The following is a 20,463-nucleotide window of genomic DNA, read 5'->3' on the forward strand; positions in this document are numbered from 1 at the left end:
CATGGCAAGTGGACCAGGATGGTCGATGTCCCACATGTCGGTGAGTGGAAGTATGCTTTCCGATATTGAGGAGCAAGGAAACTGCGTGGTATAGTATCACTGGTGATTTATATTTATTTTTTATTTCTAATGAATGCTAGCGTTTCAACTCTTACGACGAAGGAGTGCCAAACACACGGCACGTGCTGGATGTCGCACACGTTAGCGGAAGGAGTGGGACATGAACAGCGTGGTAGAGCGTCTCCACTTCTGGGTTGGAGACCACACATAGTAGTACTACTGTACTAGTGGTATGAACGATACAAAGTGCGACCCGGAGAGAAAGACACGTCTAGTTGGAAGGTCTCGGGGCATACACGTAAACAGATATAAAACCTAATATGTGCCTCCAATTAATATAGCAGTAATAGAGTACTTAGTCACGTACTCCATAACATCACCAGGCATTGCACGTACAACATTTAGTGGTAGTAAGAGACAAATGCCTATATGCCACGCATGTTCATACTATTTGTGCCTTTCTACTTCACTTACTGCGCTACGTTACACAGGTTCGCACGTCCACTCCTGGGTACATGTCCGTCTCATAGTTCCAGTCCCACGTGTTCTTCATATAGATGGAACGATCCTTGCATGACACGTGCACCTTGATGCTAGATGTGTCGCCTGTTGGCAAAAGGATGAACAAAGCTCATGTAAAAAAATAGAGTGGAAGAACATAGATTCCCGATGATCGAGAAGGAGCAAGGAACCTCGGGGTGGAGCGTCTGCACTCATAATATTTTATATTATTGAGCGATATAAAATCAACCAATCATCTCCACAGTGGGCTAGAAGAGTACGAAACACGGCAGCCCAGTGTAGTTACATCATACTAGTACATGGCTAACCCACGCAAACACCATATTTCTTGGCTTCCGTGCGACACCTATCTCTAGTAATCCAGCAGCCCGTATCGCTTCTCCCTCCTCATCTCTCTCAAAGTGCGGCGGGCTGGCATTTTTGCCGTCTATTGAGGTCGGTTAACTCATCACATGTTAGCGACATGCCAAGAGCATTCTAAAAAAATTCCTTTCACGTTCCGTTTTCAAACAGAAAAAATCCTTTCACGTACGAATTTGATTGTATGCTTTGAGCAACTTGCATGCCCTATACTGCTCCTGTTTGGATACTCTAACTTAGCTAGAGGTTAGACTAACTCATGACTAACCCTGAACTAACTATAGCCAAAGAGGTGTTTGGGTGACCGGGTTAGATTGACAATAAATGCACTTGATGGAGAGAGAGAAGTGATTTTTCAGTAGTCCCAATGAGAACTATCTCCAGTTAGCACCTCTTGGGTGGGATAGTTTTTTTGGTGGGTTCGGTGCAACTTGCTCCAATTTAAACCCTCATGCTTGGATACTTTAGGGCTATTTGAGCCCCAACTAGATCAAACTAACTCTAACCCATGGATCCAAACATGTCCTATGGCCAGCCTCAACGCGGAGTAGTTGGTGCACCGGGAAGCGGTGCTCTCTCGGCCGCCGTGCCGCTTCAAAGCCGGTGCCAGTGAGAGGTCGCCTCCGCTCTGGCCGGGCATTAATGCGGCACTGACGCTCCAGGGCGACGCTGACCATTTCACGCGGGAAGCGCGCGCTGGCAAGGGAGTATAGGTTTTGAACCGTTTCATGTGTAGTACTGGTAGTTTGCAAAACTACTCAATTATTGCACTCAGTTTCCTAAGAAATTGTGGTAAAAACGTTACTCCACAGCCCGCTTCCCTTCTCCTTCCTCTTCCACCGCCCGCGCATGTCCGCGGGAAGCGACCGGTTAACCCTTATATAGGAGTGCTAGCACAAAAAGATGCATGCATGACCACTAAAATTTCCAGATTAAAGAGCCGCTCCGGCGATAGTTTGGCGTATGTTGTTACCTTCGGCCGGGCCATGGCTACCGGGCGACGGCGACTAGAGAAGAGGCGGCGGGAGGGGAATGAATGCAGCTACTGTTCGGGTTCACCGTCCGGCTTAAATAAATGTGCAGCATCACGTGTACCTGCGGGTGCACAAATTGTAACATACGTGTCTGCTTAAGTGGGCGTCACGTAACTGGTGTGTGTGTGAGATTCTGAGAGACAGAGTGCGTGTGTGCGACTCTACTCTTCGGACATGTACTCAACCTTTTGCATCGGGATATAAGTATAATGGTATTTACTTTAGCTAGTGATTTACGTGGCCATGTTAACGTGGTTGTGTAAAAAAATGTCACTTCCTGCTCGTGATTTACGTTATATAATTACAAGCAAGATGCTCGTGCGTTGCACGGAACATCAATATGCATTTTTTTACAAAACACATGTTGTGATTTACCCATGCAGGAGTAATCCCATGTGTAAAAACTAATGATATCTCGAGAATTTTATCGGAAAACTGGTATCTCGAGAATGTCATCGAAAAAATGAAAGATGAGAGATAAGGTGAGGAGGAGTGGAGCATGGTGGTGACTGGTGGTCGGAATGGGCGGAGGCATGGGGATGGACGACGACGGCAGGCGGCAGCGGCCACCATGCTAGATTGTTCCGGAGACTTTCTTTTCTAATTGCTCGGCAATGAGGTGTGGGAGATAAGGATGTGGAGAGAGGTGCGGCTATCTTTTGTAAAATTATCATAGTTTTCTTTCTATCCGTCAGATAAAGATCAGCCGGTCTATATTACAAGATGGCAGGCACACCATCATCGCCAACTCGGTTTTTTATAAGTTCACAGATGATAAGTTTGCTAACTACTAAAGTAAAGTGGAATTTGTCCATGTTATACAAGTAAACTAAGGTGATTGTTTATCATACGGGTAAGGTTGGATGAAGGGTGGTAGGAACAAATGCTCCGCCTAGAGCATGTGTGTGTGAGATGGAGTCTCAGTGTGTGTGTGGGGGGGGAGAGATATGGATTCTGTGTGTGTGTGTGTGCATGTGTGATGGAGACTTATTATGTGCGTGTTTGTATGTGTGTGTGTGGGTGGGTGGGTGCGTGCGTGCGTGTGTGTGTGTGTTTGTTTGTGTGTGTGTCGCGGGGTCCTTGGTGGTGGATGTAATTTAAGTGTGCATGGCTTCATCATAGAGAGGTGATGTGTATGGCAGAGGCCACCAACGATGGGGTGCGAGAGAGAAAATGCCCGTAGAGAGGGAAGAGAAGGTGTGTGCGCGTGAGAGTAGTCGGCATCGAGAGAACATGTTTGTTCGAGAGACACCGAGGAAGACTACTATATATCGATGGTGCATGTAGGCGGGAATCAAACGAAGGGATGGTCTTATTGGTCGGGGATATAGGGGAAGAGTGAGAGGGGGGGTAGCTATAAGGAGATTGTTAAGTGTGAGTGTGTGTTTTACCCATCCAGGCGGAAGTTATGTGCACACAAGAAGAGAACGATTCGATGTGGTGTTAGGGTTCAGGGTAATTAACTACGTATGGAGACATAGAGACCTTCAACGTGCATGTGTGAGAGGTATACATGTATACGTGGGATGTGTGTGTGTGTGCGCGCGCGCATGATCGAGATAAAAGAAAGAAGACATAAGTCATAAGCTAAGATCAACGACATGGGAGAGACGGATCGGTATGACAATATGCATGCATGCGAGAATGCAGGGAAGAAGGCCCGATAATTGAGCATGTGTTTTTGTCTTTAAGAGATAGTGGCGTGGGCTGGAGCATGCATCTATGGCGAGCAGAGGGAGTGAGGCACAACAATTGTGCAAAAGAGATCAACCTATAAATGAAAGAAGGTTGATGGAGAAACAGATAAATAGAAAGACAAAGATGCTAGCTAGTGTGCATTAGAGATAGGAGTCGAGTGGATCAGAAGGATGAGTTATGGGTGTGGGTGTGAGAGAGATGAAGAAAGGGAGCATGTGACTCACATACAAACAAATATCAGAGAGAAATGATATCCCGAGAGACGGAGTTTTGTGTCTGCGAGAGAGAAAGATATTTCAAAACGAGAGTGATAGCTAGAGAAACATATGAGGGAACGCAAGATATCTCTAGGGAGAGACAGTGTGTGTGAGCGACATACAAGAGAACAGTGGAGAAATATGAGACCCTGGGGGATAGAGTTTGTGTTTGTGTGCGAGAAAGAGATATTTAAGAGGAAGAGTCGTAGGTTCTCATACCTAAGGAGCGAAATACATCTCTGTATGAGGGGTGTGCGAGTGGCACACAGGGGAATAGTAGAGAGAAATGAGACCCCGGAAGACAAAGTTTTGTGTTTGTGTGAGAGAAAGAGATTCCACATGGAGAATCATAGTTACAGACACATAGCAGGGAGCGAGATATACTTAGAGAGAGATAGAGTGATGAAGGTCGAGGGAGAGAGTACTGTCAGTGTGTTACGAAGATAAAAGATCATTGTCGACATACAGGTAGCACGAGAGATACCCGAGAGACGATGAACGCGTATAGGTCTAGAGAGATAGTCCTATATAAGCATGAGTGATAGTTATATGAGACGAATATCTGAATTAAATGGGATTCAAATATTTAAACTGGAGATCACGACATCAATAATATCATAACGCAAATTGGTGTATCAAACATGCATATTCATTTGAATTAGGGGACATGTGTAATGTTATATAGTTTATCAATATTGGTGATCCATAGATTCTTTAATTAGAAACAATGCATGGTTTATATGCAATTAATGTCTAAATGGGATTACACTATATGTTGCGTGTGTGAAACACATTATACATGTTTGAGAAGTAAAAAAACCCCGCATGAAACACACATTAATTGGAGACAGTTAGCGAGGAATGCATACATTGGATTTCAACATAAAGTGGTTTCAAATATTTGAAAATCCAAATTGATGGATACAACCTTATGAATCTGAGATCATGCCATTTGTAAACCATATTTATGTATAAAGGGTGTTGTGCTTTTGAAAGTATATATAAAAAATGATGTATATAGAATTTTATTCCAATCAAAAATGAATCCCGCCCGAAAAAAATAGAATACAAACGGGATTGGAACTGAGTTGGCACGGTAAACATGCACTCTGTAAAATTTGAACGAAGCAGGGAAAGTCGCAGTAACTGCCCGAAACCAAAATCTATGAGATGGAAATTACTACTGCCTATCCCTGCCACGCAAAGCCTATCTGCTCGATTTCTATAGGTTTTGATTGGGGTAGGTTTGTAATTTCACTCAAACGTGACATAACCGCCTCTCACCCGGATTCATACACGGTGGGCGCCAAAACACAATGTGTCCTCGACCGAAATCGACTCCCTCCCTGATTCATACATGGTGGGCACCAAAAACAAACTCCCGTCGGCAAATATTTGGTATATGCGAGATTAACGTCCTATCCCCAACCAACCAATATTGCTGTGATGTAGGAAATTTGAAACAGGGGCTAAGTTTGTAAATTTCCTCGCATTTAAGACAAGCGCACCCTGAAGACATGGTTCCCCCTTCATCTCCACCTCCATTTCCCCATTCGTACTCCGTGGGCGCCAAAACACCCTCTCCACCCCAGCCTCCTCCGTCCGCCACCCCATCCACCGCCGTCCTCCTCCACCATGCCGGAGCTGATACCCCGACGCCGCCGTCCATTACAAGAGATCGAACTCTCTCATCCACGGCTTCGGACTGGGATCCTTGCATCCCATCCTCTCGCTTCATCCCCGCCATCGGCCACCTTGCCGGTGCTGCTCCTACGACCGTCTTGTCCACCGCGCCCCGCCGCCACTGTCTACCCTCCTAGATCTGCTTCCACGCCGCCGACAGCCATCGCTACCGCAGCACCGTCAAATTCTCAACAGATGCATACACGGCGCCACACCAGAGGCGGTACTCTTTCGTATCTACTCAACTTATTTATCGCAGCAAGAAAATAGATCGCCACAGCTTTACTCTGATTTCTTGTCCATCACTTACTTGCTAGTTGAAAGCAAACATTGGTTGCGAAGTTTCCTTTGTCCGGTTTGCACTTTCAGATCCGCCATGGCACGCTCAACACTATACTCCCAATGCTTATGGTTTTCGCCTTTTATATTCCACACTAGTTAAATCATAGTAGTCTAAATTTCAAAATTGGGTCAGCCGATTTTTCAGAGCTCGCCGGAGTTAGCCGGTGCGAACGAAGGGGCTCGGGTGGGGACTTTGGTTGTGTGTGTGTTGGGGGGGCGGTGGTGGGGCCTCGCCGAATAAAGAAAACTCGACACAGGTGGGGGCGGGGGGCACTACAAGAAATATGTCAACTTATGACCTTCTCTTAGTGACCCCAGCTGAATTGGTCGTAAATTCACGGCCATTTCGCTTGGAAGGGCTCAAACCCTGAAATTACTTACACCAAATGGTCACAAAGCAGACAAGAGGCGCCAATGACCTTATTTCTACCTGATTACGACCAATATAAATGGTCATGAGGTTGTGAACGTGGATGCATTGGTACTTATTGCTATGATTAGGCGCCACCTCATCAGTTTTGCCTATGTGTCATGTCCATGTGTCAATTTTTGCCCTAGGTTGTGAAGCAACCTATATTTCTGTCATTCCCAAAATTCCCCCAAAAAATTGGGCATTCTTTACTATCCAAATCATTGCCTCATGACAATATTCAACTCCATTTGCCTGGTAAATCTTCCTCAACAAATTTCCAAAGTTTTTGTTCAACTCGAACTGTTGTGAAGGAAGTACTAGCTAGGCATATCCTAATGAGCTGAATTTTTGCCACATCTTCTATATTCCCAAATCATTGCTCTCCACAAAATTTGAGCCCCGTCTAACAATACATGTGAGTGTGGCTTCAACATTCATATTTATGTCCAGTGTGGTACGTTGCAAAGCAAGTGACACCTAGACTCCTCCATTTGAGCTGCAAATTTTCCAAGATAGTGTCCTTAGTAGATGATCATCCTCGGCCAAAACTCAGGCCCATTGGCCATGCACGTTTCCCGTGCCACTAATCAAACACTTGGGTGCTAATTCATATTTGAGCTCAGTTCAGTCTCCTCATGAGATTCTTATATTGCCTTCTTCTTCCTGACACCTATCAGGGGAGTGCCCAACCTACTAGACATGCCTAGGCTGCCCAGAACGCATGGCAACGCCACGATCACGCGGTGACCACACAGCGGGCATGCGAGTCTACGCGCTTTGGAGTTGGTGCCCTGGGCCACCATCCAAACATCGACGTATCACCACCAAACCATGTATTTATGATTAAATAGATAATTATGTAACCAGATATGATTTTTGGAAAAAAATAAATAGCAAACTATGAGACAGCTGCAGTTCAAATTTGACCTGCTTCCAACTGAATCGGCGGAAATTTGTCTTTCTCACGAGAGGTGGATCAAAACTTTTTACACCCAACCATTTGGTCAATTGTGCATTAAATATGGCCTAGTATTTTAGAAAAATGATTTGGTCCAATTTTGCAATAAATATTTGGGAGGTCCTTCACAAAAAAACCTCCTTTTGAGCACTCAAAAAATGGAAAATGGTTTTTCCGTCCAAAGAAAATGAAAACTTCCTTAGGCAACATTGTTTGCCATTCCAATATGCACCCTTGTGCACAATATGAGATCATTTGAACAAACTATGCCATGAATATGGCCATAAGATTGATCATTTGGCTTGAAAGCCATTGATCTCCACATGTGATAGCTCGTTTCCGAGAACACTTTTTAAAAATAATTGCCGTATTACAAGTTTGTTATTTTTCATGAGAACTTGGCCACATATAATGACACAATGCGAAGGTTTCCCAATGTTTTGATTTTTTTGAATTTTTTATGCCCGTTTCAAAATGCGGTCAAAACGGCGGGAATGACCGTTCCTAGCTAGTGGTTGAATCTTGGAATTTTTTTGGTGTTTCTATGGTTAAATAGATACTTATGTACCTAGAAATGATATTTGGAAAAAATAAATAGCAAACTACAAGGTAGCTATAGTTCAAATTTGACCCGCTTCCAACTGAATCGACGGAAATTTGTCTTTTTCATGAGAGGTGGATCAAAACTTTTTACACCCAACGATTTGGTCAATTGTGCATTAAATATGGCCTAGTATTTTAGAAAAATGATTTGATCCAATTTTGCAACAAATATTTGGGAGGTCCTTCACAAAAAAACCTCCTTTTGGGCACTCAAAAAATGGAAAATGGTTTTTCCGTCCAAAGAAAATGAGAACTTCCTTAGGCAAAATTGTTTGCCATTCGAATATGCACCCTTGTGCACAATATGAGACCATTTGAACAAACTATGGCATGAATGTCGCCATAAGATTGATCATTTGGCTTGAAAGCCATTGATCTCCACACGTGATAGCTCGTTTCTGAGAACATTTTTTTAAAATAATTGCCGTATTACAAGTTTGTTATTTTTCCTGGGAACTTGGCCACATATAATGACACAATGAGAAGGTTTCCCAATTTTTTGATTTTTTTGAATTTTTTATGCCCGTTTCAAAATGCGGTCAAAACGGCGGGAATGACCGTTCCTAGCTACTGGTTGAATCTTAGAATTTTTTTGGTGTTTCTCTTATTAAATAGATACTTATGTACCTAGAAATGATTTTTGAAAAAAATAAATAGCAAACTACAAGGCAGCTACAGTTCAAATTTGACCCGCTTCCAACTGAATCGACAGAAATTTGTCTTTTTCACGAGAGGTGGATCAAAACTTTTTACACCCAACGATTTGGTCAATTGTGCATTAAATATGGCCTAGTATTTTAGAAAAATGATTTGGTCCAATTTTACAACAAATATGTGGTAGGTTCTTCACAAAAAAAGCTCAATTGTGGCACTCAAAAAATGGAAAATGATTTTTTTGTGCAAAGAAAATGAAAGCTCTATTTGGCAACATTGTTTCCTATTCCAAGATGCATACTTATGCGAAATAGGAGATCATTTTGATAAACTATGCCATTGTTATGTTTTTTTGAAAAATATTCAGAGATTTGAGTTCAATGTTTTGAGATACAAGCGTGAGACAACCGACCAATGAGACGCAAGGAACCGCCTTCACGCGGATCACCAAATTGGAGCAATCTGAGCCATACATCGCACGTCCATCCAATGACGGAGCTTCTCCCGAGAAACAGAAACCTTAACCTACCCACTCACCCTCCCCTCGATCCCCCAGATCCCATCGAGGCAACCCCGCCACCACCCACCATTGGCACCGTAGCCTCGTCTCCTCCCCTCGATCCACCCTCGCGCCGGCACCACAGCCTCGTCTCCACGACCTTGTACCGTCCATGCTTGCTCCGCAGCACCTCCGACGACCGCGCCCGGAGCGTAACGGCGGCGCCGTTCCGAGCACTTACGGGGTCGGCCCGGCCCCCAAAACCCTCGCGGTGGCCATGCATCCCTCCATCGTTCGCCGTTGCCGCCGCCGCCATGCGATGCCTGTGGGCATCTGATCCATGTCTCACCCCCATGCCTGCGCCCCAAGCGTCGTCCTAGGGTTCTGTTCTACGGCTGACCGGAGTCCAAGCCATGGCGCGGAAGATGCTCAAGGACGGGGAGACGCCCGTCGTCGCTGACAGCGGGGGCGTGGAGAGCTACGACTGCGACCTGTTCATCTGAGATCCACCGCCTTCGTCCGTCGAGCACATGAGGTAAATCGCCTCCCCCACTTTGTCCTAGATCACATCCACCATGTGCTAGATCCCTCATTCTTGCTCTGTTTTGATTAGGCGCCACGGGGGAGCTTTGAAACAGAGTGGCTGCCAATTTCTGCAGGACCTTGGAACCATGGCGACCATGACCAGCGAACAAATGGGGCCACCGGGTTCAGCATCACCGACTTACCATCAGCCCTTGGCGCTTGCTCAGGTCACCTCAATCTTCACCGCTCTCATGGCTAGCAACTAGTGTACTAGATAGATAGCTTAATGTTTTCTTCTGGAAAAAGAATACAACACTCTCTAGGTCGACTACAGTTTAGATGATATCTTTTCCTGGACAAAAGAATCATGGTGCATAGATAGATTCACCTTTACCTTGATATATGTTTGCTCTGTTCTGCCACTCACTGTTCGTCTAGTATGCCATCATTCTTTGTTCCAGTCCTACATTGATATCACTATCTTCGGGTTCTAAACATTACAGGATGCTCCGACGATCACCAGAATTCCCTTCACAGCCATACTTCATTTTTTGCTTGGTATGCTATTGGTCTGAATCTACTTACATGCTTGACTGAATTTAACTTGGTGCTGAAACAAGCACTCGGTTGGGGCCTCCTGGGCGATGCCTACGACCGCTGCGGCGAGGTCTGCGCCTAGTACGCCACCTTCTACTTTGGTGAGCCCATCACACCCCATCCATAAATCACTACTCTGCAACTCTGCTGACAGTAGCTAAACATCTCAATACATTCAGTCCAAAATTGCAAAGAGCAATTTAGCACAGGGCCAACTATTGCCACTACCTAAGCAGCAACTCTTTTGCTGCAGAATCCTCACGAGAGGATGACTATTTAGTCAGGCAACCAACCTGAAGCTACTGTAGATATATGAATATTTGGTTACTGCAAATGGAGTAGTCTAACCATGAAATGGTTGCTGCTGTAGTACTCCAACCAGCCTGAAGCTATATGAAGTCTAACCAACAACTGTAGTGCTCCAGCCTGAAGCTATTCTGTAGGCCTGAAGCTATAAATTTTTTTCCTTGGCAAAAAATTCAGTTTACAAATTTTTGCAAATTCTGTATTTTGTAGTACTGTTTTGGTTGCAGTAGTTTTTCAGTAGCTTGTTAACTTATTGATGCTTTCTTAATTATGTGCAGCTGCTCCACTGAAAGTTCTTTAGTGTATCTTATGCTTAGTGTTAATTCTTTGCAGCTACTCCACTGAACTACAGTACTGAAGTACTGCTTGAACTACTGCAGTATTGTTTCCAATACAGCAGTATTGGAGTATTGCTTCCGATTACTAGAGTAGCAAGTGCATTAGTAGTGTACTGCTCTTGTTTAGGAGTGTAGGAATTTAGTGTTCTTCTCTTCTCTATTCTCTTCTCTTCTCCTCTTGTTCATTGTTCAGTAGTGTACATGATCATGATCAACACTGAAACATTTCTTGACCGATTTACTCCCTATTGTCAGCATTGATGCTTTCTTCAAATTTATGAGAAATTAAGATGCATCATTAAATTAACTGATTTTTTTCTTAATTAAGATGCATCATTAAGCAGCTGGAGTACCCATTTGTACTGTACCTAAAAGAACTTTACATTTACATACACAACATGCAAATCACTTTTGTTGACTGCCCAAATCAATCCAAGACATGCACATATTTCTCTCTGGATTGTGCAAGTTAGACGAACTACTCTAATTTAAACAAGTTGGGATCCATCACTACAATAGGAGTATGTTTGCATTTCACCTAGCTTGGAATCAATAACCTAGTCCTTAAGTAAATGTTTGATTACATCATGAGCTTTCCTACAAATTAGTTAGGTAGTGGTTTCAGCTGCTGCATTGTTGCTTATATTTGATATACTACACAATGTGACTGGAGTTTATTGTGATTTGCAGAAGATAGAATCTGGACGCCCTTCCGTGGTCGACGACACCCTTCCCTGGTCGACGACACCCTTCCGTCGTGGGCTCTCAGTAGGATGGCGGCCCACAAGATCCACACCCTTGTGGCCCTGTTACCCTCAAGCTCGACGGCTAGATCCCCTACGGCCAAGCCCTTCTGCTCGAGAGTCAAGTCCCAGTCCGACTTCTCTGCTTCCCAGCTACTCCTTCAGTCTGGCTTCAGCAGCTCGCTTCTCACCACGGTTCAACACCTCTATAAGTAAGCTATAGACTTTTCTCTTCTTTTCATTTATCTGGTTGATGTATATCCTAGTACATGAAATTGTGGGGGAGCTCAGATCATAGAGTAGTGCATCAGTACCCAGTATATAGTCTCCGCTTTTGTTTGTACATAGCTCACTACTCAGTTCTCCTCGGCTAGAACAAGCACAAGATTCATCAGCAGCACTGAACAAAATTCATCTTAAACTAGCACAGTAGTCAGTACATAGTATCTGCATTTTGTCTGTGCTGTTAAATTCTGTTTATAAATTCAGTTTATAGTGCTAAACTTGCATAGTACAGTCTCTGCCTTTTGTTTATACCATTAGATTTTGTTTATAAATCCAGTTTGTACTGATAAACTTGCACAGGCTCTGCCTTTTACTTATATTGTTAATTTTTATAAATCCAGTTTATAGTGCTTACCTCTTTGTCACATTGGGTTTGGCAGCAGTTGCTAATCTCTAGCATTTACCTCTTGTTGTAGACCAGGAAATGAAAGACCGCTCGACAAACGGCCGCTTCCAGTCAATTGGATCTGATCTTATACCCGCACACGAGAGCTACCGGAGCAGCAACAGATTAACAAGGACCCAAGCTGGACTCCCAAGTTCTTCGGTGAGCTGGCTCCATCTCCTACCCCTAGCTCCCTCTTTTCTGCTCCTATAGCATGCTTTGTTGGACTCATGCTCTGCTCCTACACAAGCTGGACTCATGCTTTGTTATACACTAGCAGCAGTACCTCATGTACATGTAATTGGACTCCCAGGGTGTTGTTCTTGTAAATTCTTCCATGTCTTGCTCTTTTGCTGGTGCTACTACACATGTCAGATTGTTAGCTGTACTTGTTTCCATCTCAAATTACTTGTCTTCTTGAACATATGCCTGATGCTTGGTGCATGTAGGATGTGCTCTATGTGGACATCTATGCATTTGTTAAGATTTTTGTAGCACATGCTATGGCCTCAAAGATTGTTTATTTTATTTTCGTTCATACATGAGCACCTTTTTTATTGCCGTCAAGGGGTGAATTGATTTGATTGTTAATATGTGGCTGGATGTGATGTTTTGCAGGCTCAAGGCGCTAAGGTGTTGGAGACGTGCCTGTACTTGTTGAGCGTTTTATCTGTAGAGTGCTATATTGTGATTGGTGTAATATTGTATGGTTATATTGTGATTGGTGGAATGTAATAGACTTGATTGGTATATTGGTGATTTGGCTGTTATTTGAATATATTTAAAATGTGTTCTCTGATTGGTATATCATTGAGTTACAAGTTGTGAAAAATTAAAACCTGATGTTTGGGACCTAGTGCCTAGAAGAATCTGAGAATGTGCATCCAGTTGACTACAATAATCTGAAAATTGAATGTAACAAAAAAACCTGAAAATAAAAAATATATAGAATGTGAAAAGGCTGCACCTCAGAAAGCAAAAAAGGCTGAACCAATGGCCCAAGCCCATGTAGCTAGTAAAAAATAACAGGAAAAATACATTAAAAAGGCCGAATTGTTGGGCTCGGCCCATGTAAAACGCCGAATCGGACCGGGCTGATTCTTGTGCCACATCAGCTTGCCACGCTGGATGCCTACGTGGCCTGAGGAGGTTGCTAGTGACCAAAAATTTGGTCGTGGAACCAACGACCTTTTACATATCACAAAGAAGGTCACTAATTTCAGTTTACGACCGCCAGCTTTTGACCTTCTGTTTTTGGTCAAAAAAGGTCGCAAATGAAAAACTATGACCTTTCAGCGGCCAATAGTGAGGGTCCCAAGTTGACATATTTCTTGTAGTGGGGTGGGGGTGGGGGTGGCGGAGGAACACAGGCGGTGGGGGCCGATGGCCCGGCCGGCGGCCCGTGCGGTGCTCTGTATGCGAAGAATCAGAGACGAGGAAGAAGAAGGGTTAGGAGACGTAGGATCTTCATCCAACCGCCTGAAATGGTCGACTGACCCAAATGACAAAAGTCACGCGACTTGCATGCACACATGCCTTTATATTCAGTACCATCATCGTACCTGCTTAGCACTGCTCCTGAATCCATCAAGCTAAACAACGTGCCACTCATAATTCCAAACTTGTTGCTCAAGTACGAATCTGATATGATGCTAATATTACTAAAACAGATAACATTTAATTGGCCAGCTAATGTTCCTACTTTACTTTCGAAAAAGCACGTGCACCACATATAGAGAGACAGCAGGGAGTTGTTTTCTTAATGCGCTCTGGTTCATCATGTGTGGGCACTGCGCAACGAACATTTTATTATCCAAAATCTGCTTGCTCTTCTTTAGCATGTTCCTCTTCCGTTCTTCTTTAATAAGTACTCTCTCCATTCCTAAATACAAGTCTTTGAATAGATTCCACCATGGACTACATATGGAGCAAAATGAGTGAATCTACACTCTAAAATGTATCTGGATACATCTGTATGTGATCCATAGTGGAAATCTCTACCAAGACTTATATTTTGGAACGGAGGGAGTATGATAGTAGTACAGTATGTTCCTTGTAGTGAAGATGAGCAGGGACATTTGCAGCGTAGAGGTCTATACGGTCGGTTAGTATGGACACTTTGAACTCTTCGGGCCTATTTGATTCATAGGATTTTGTAAACATGGGAACATGATTTGTAGTGGCCTGCCCACTTGAATCCTATAAGAATAGCAAGGAAATGCGGGGAGCTGTGTCGCGTTTGAGAGTTACACTAATATTAATAGTACCGCACCTTCAGTTGAAGAGGGCTGGTATCCGAAGCCTTTCTAGCCGTACCGACAATACTAGCACATATATTCTAGCAAGTTCCACTTTGCTGATTTTACTCTGATACTTACGGTTTTCCCATTATATCTACACTATGATCTGTGTAGCTGCTTTGTGTCGCACTAGCAGCAGTCCACTCTTGAAGCTAAACACCGCAATGACTTACAAAATTGGCACCAAGGCATTGAGTGCCATTCTAGATGCAATGAAACTCATACGCTCCCCACCTGTTGACTCTTGTTCAGAATATGATCCTAATGACTCTTGTTCAAAATTGCCACATATAGAGAGACAACATGGAATTGCATTTCTTTGGGCGCTGTGATTCATCATGAGTGGGCAACCAACATTGTATGCAATTAAGCGGAACCTCAAGAATATGCTTCCTCTTCTGTTCTTTAACATGTTCCTCTTTTGTTATTCTATATTTAGTACGTACAGTATGTTCCTTATCAGGAAGGGGAGCAGGGACATCTGCAGTCAACAGCTAATAGAGCTGGCATGTACTTGATCGATAGGCTTTGAATTACTAGTGGCAATACAACACCGTATTTTCAAGCCAGTTCCACTTTCCCGATTTATATATCATGGTTATGGTGTACCCCTTTTATGTACACTATGATCTGCCTAGTTGCTGTGTGATCTTGTTATCATGGTTTGGCAATAAACTCTCTGTACAGTATATTTTGAACCTATCATCTGCCAACTATCCTTACTTCTGCAGCCTATATTTTTGTGTACTTGTGCCAGATTATATAAATGCACGCACCATATTACAGCACACATGAGCTCTCTCATCAGAATCCAGTGATAGCACACAAGTGTTTACAGGGGCGCACCTATATTAGAATATCCTCTGCATTACAAAGATAATCTCACAACTATTTTTGTTTTCATGGTTCTCAGATATTACACGTAATTACAGTGAATATCAGAATCCACGCATTAGAAGAATATTGTGGAACACTGCAATGACTTACAAAATTGGCACCAAGGCATTGAGTGCCATTCTGGATGCAATGAAACTCATACGCTCCCCACCTGTAGATTCTTGTTCAGAATACTTCTACTTTGTTGCACCGCCATTTGCTTAGTTTACTCATCATATATGTCGAGATGCCATGCCCATCCATTATAAATACACATTCCATCTGTCATCATACCATTTTTTTCCACTCAAATGCTGTTCTTGTGCATCAGACATCAAAAAGGAAGAGGGTGATTACCGAACCTGAAGGAGCACCACTGAAGTCCTTGAAAAACGTGATTGTGCCGGAGAAATCAGACATCACCCCACTTATATTGGCTGTACAACCAGTGACACAAAATGTAGGACCGACTCCAGCAGACCATAGCCATACTTCACTGGCCACACCACTAGCCCCACCATACAGGACCTGCACTCCAGCAAAAGGTATGCCGATTTCAGTTGCCATAGCACCAGCCGTACCACAAAAAAATCCCACTCCAGCAAAAAGTACAGCAAGTACACCGGCCGAAGACCTATCCCAACTGTAGAGATGGACAATTCCTGCAGATTGGAACCCCATTCCAGTTATTCCCAGTTTAAAAGACAATGCTTTTAATGTTGTTAGAGACTACGTGCATATATTCCCATCATTGGAAGATTATAGTGAAGACAGACACCATTTTCACATCTTCCAGTCCCACTTAAGTGTGAGTGCTATTATTCATGGTAATTATTTTCCTGTTTTCTGCTGATTGAACACATCAATGATTTACATTACATTGTTGTAAGTAGGCAAGGGTCAATCTAGATAGTCATGATGAGCAAAGCTTGCTTGCTCTTTTCAAGGAAGCATTGCAGCAGTATTTGTGTTACCTGAGGAAATCACACTTTGATGGCAAGTCTATAAACGAATTTCTGGTGAAGTCTCTTGTGCTAAATTTAGAAGACATTGAATGGAAAAACCTTGTTATGCACTGGTCTCGTTCCGAGGATGAGGTACTGTCTATGATATCGCACGACAATTTGAACTTCTACTTTTCCGCATGTGCCTTACGGATCTTTTTTGCAAGAAATCTGCTCGAAAAAGAATTCCGATTTGAAAAGAACGACAGGATATCGCAAATATGCTGCCCGCTGCTTTTCTCTTGTTAGTACCTGTTGTCCTGTATCACTGTACTTGCATACATAACTGGTTCAGCTTGCTTATCAATTGTTCACTCCAAATTATCTGATCTGTATGAATGGTTACATTAGTGTAGAATATATCCAATGCCAATGAATTTTTTTAGCTCTGCATTGTTCTTGTAAGTACCTGCTGTTCTTTATCAGTGTACTTATATTGACAGGTAGTTGTTCATGTACCATCACTCTGTAGCTTATTTTCCTTTGCCGTCCATTTTCTACACATAAGATCTATATTTACTCTTACCATAAGGTTGGATAACAATGATGGTACTAAAGAAGTTTAGTTCTGCATTGCTCTTGGCTGTACCTTTTGCCTGTATCGCTGTACTTACATTTATAGCTACTTGGTTATGTAGCATCACTCTTCATCTTATCTTAAATATTCTCCATTTTTTCTTATATTGTCATATCTATATTTACTCTTAACAAAATGTAGAATAAAGGCAATGCTTATGAAGAAGATTCTGTGGTAACTTCTTGAATTGCCCCCCATCAACATGGACAAGGGCTTTATAGAGCCTGCCTTCACCAATAATGTAAGTTTGTCCTTCTCAAGCCTTCAAACTTTGTTGTGTATATTTGGTTAGGCATGACTGCAACAGGTCTTTATTTTAGTGTTTGCATCAAATTGCATGTTTAAAGTTTATTATGTACTCCAGTTCGTAAACAAAAGTTTGTCCTTCTCAATTTAAGTTTTCAGTTGTACAACCAAGTTCCTACTTCATACCACATAAATTAAACTATACAGAGCAAGTGATCTTATTTTGCCAATCTGAAATGGGATAAATTGACAGCACACTAACCATTGATACTTATGAGTTCTTGATCTATAATCTAGTGGTGTCGGGAAGCTGCCAGCTCCTTCACAATGTCATTTCCTGCCATGTCTTGACCCGAACAATACCATATTGTGTTAATGCTATTTTAAACTGTGTCACTTTATTTGTCAGTAAGAAATGTGATGAATTGTCAGCACTGATACTTATATGTGCAAAACATATCATCTGTCTGCTTGTTTATCTTTCAAAGTAGGAGGATATCAGTGTCAAACAAGTGCAGTCTCACCAGCTTGCTCAGCTGCTTGCGCTGCAGCTCCCGAGAAGGGCTAACCTTTCTTGAACTCTATTGAAGTGCTGTTGATTTTGCATATTATTTTGTCGGCGTGTTTAGTTGCACTGGTGGCGATCTTTGATGCCCAGTGTATGTAATCTGCTGTCTGCTTGTGCTTTATTATCATAGTGGCGAACTTTGATGGCCAGTGGATGTAATATGTCGTAATTTATTTATTTTGTAGTCTAGGTTTTTTTTCTTATTCACGATGCTGCAGTTATTTTACTGTATATATATCCTGTCTTCGCAGTAAACCGGCCAAATCGTAAAATTACGGTACATAATCGGGCCGTCATGCAAATCACCATGTATGATCTGCATCATGGGCCCCGTCATCTTGGTCCGTTAACAGGCCTAAATGTAAACTGGCCCACTAGTAGATTCAGGCCTTTAATAGGCTGAGTAAACCACCGGCCCTATTTTCCCAAGAAAACTCAATGGGCCTTTAGGAGGCTGAAAATTAGGTTGGGCCTGAAACATGCCGAACAGCTCACGCGTCGGCAGCAGGCCGAAATAGACCCCGACCCATGAATGTGCCAATCAAATCATGGGCTTATAACAGGCCAAAATTATCTCGGTCCTTATTTGGCCCAATCAGATTATCGGCTACGAGCAGGACGGATACAAAACCGGGCCGTAGTTAGGCCCAACTATATGACGGGCTTTTAACAAGCCGAAATTAATATAGGGACGAAATGTTAAACGGGCCCTTGACAGGCCAAAACTAATATCAGGCCGAATTACTAAATGGGCCTTTAGCAAGTGGGCCCAAAAGCATAGCATCGAGGTGACGGGCCGAATCTGATATGGGCCATAATTTAGCCCAAAGCCTCTTAAAGGGCCGGACCTGATCTGGGCCATAATTTGGCCCAGAACGTGGCAGGCTTTTAACAGGTCGGATCTCATATGGGACATTATTAGGCCCGGAACGTGGCAGGCCATTAATGGACTGGATCAAATATGGGCCGACATTTGGCCCAAATAAGGGCAGCCGGTTAATTGGCCGGCCTACTAGGGTCCACAAAATCTTGTGGGCCTACAGCTGGGCCGACCCATTAATGTCGGCGAAATCTCGTGGGCCTTTAGCTGGGCAGGCCCATTATGGTCCAAAAATCTTGTGGGCCTTCACCTGGGCCGGCCCATTATGGCCCGCAAAAATCTTGTGGGCCTTTACTTGGGCCGGCCCATTATGGCCCGCAAAATCTTGTGGGCCTTTAGTTGGGTCGGCCCATTATGGTCCGTAAAATCTTGTGGGCCTTTAGTTGGGCCGGCCCATTTAAACTTTATGGGCCACTTTTGGGCCGGTCCATGTGTTAACATATCATAGGCGCATCTCGCCCATTGGATGAGTGACACCTGTGCCAACACGGAGCTGACACGTGTTTCCTACAGCCAATGATGATTTTACACGTGGAAAATCCCCATTGGTCCGGGCTGTTAACGGGTTATCGGATCCAAAACCAGACCCATAGCTTAACGGCGTTCCGTTACGGTGGATGCCACGTGTCGGTCACCCTTGATGAAAGCACTTCTGTGACACGTGATTTATCGTCATGGAAGTGGACACTTTCGTGATGATAATTTTGGTAATGTCATGGAACTCTTCTATGACAGCACAGGTATGACTATCTTGATTTTGTCATAAATTTGTCATGGATGTACATGCATGACAGAAAGCGTGACCTACTATGACAAACACGTATAATCACAGAAGTGTATTTTTTTTGTAGTGACGAGGCCGATGTACGGGTGCATGCTCACTGTTACTACCCCTCCGAGTTACGTGGGCGGTGACACTGGCTACATCAAGCTGACTAGGACTGTGCCGAGCTGGGACCTTCCCGCCGATGTGGACATGGAAGACGCATGGTATGATTTTGCCCCCAACGTGGTGCACGGGGACTCCAAGGAGGTTCACCTGGACATATGCGTTACCAAGTTAAATGTTGATCATTAGTCTTCGCTCAATGTAATCCGCTGTATAAGCATGAGGAGACTTCAATGCATGATCTTGCTCTATTGGAGTATCGCGCATGAATAAAATTGTATCCATTTATGGTTTAGTCTAGAATCTTCCATGTATGAAATTTTTACTACAGTACTGGTGAAAGACTTACGATGAACCATTTCTTACATCTCCTCTGCCCCCTTCCAAGTCATCCTGATTTAATCCCTCCGTATAGGTGTATATGGGCATGGTTAATACTTAATAGTATAGCCCACTGTTGACTATAAGAAAGTGCGATGTCATCTGTAGCCAACATGTATAACAATTGATACTCAAAAACTAATTCTTAAAGATCATTTCTTGCAAAGCACAATAAGTGTTATTTCTTCACAAGTTTTGGATGCAGGTTGAACAGTTGAACGCTTTTGTTTGCAAAAGATACCTTTTTATCTATTTCACCTGGATGTTTGTGAGCTCTAGAGATGAAATAATATCCGAAGAAACCTATCGATACCCGTTACACATGAGATGACCCCCACACCCTTTGTCAAAATAAACAACTCCCCGATCAATTTATTTCACTGTTCCATGGAACGCACGGGCACCTTACTATAGATTAGTATGACCAAAAACTGAACTAACATTATATATAATACGATAAATGCTGATGCATGTCACCTAA

Source organism: Triticum urartu, chromosome 1A (genome assembly GCF_056163025.1).
Source record: "Triticum urartu cultivar PI428250 chromosome 1A, HENAU_Tu73, whole genome shotgun sequence".
Classification (NCBI taxonomy): Eukaryota; Viridiplantae; Streptophyta; class Magnoliopsida; order Poales; family Poaceae; genus Triticum; species Triticum urartu.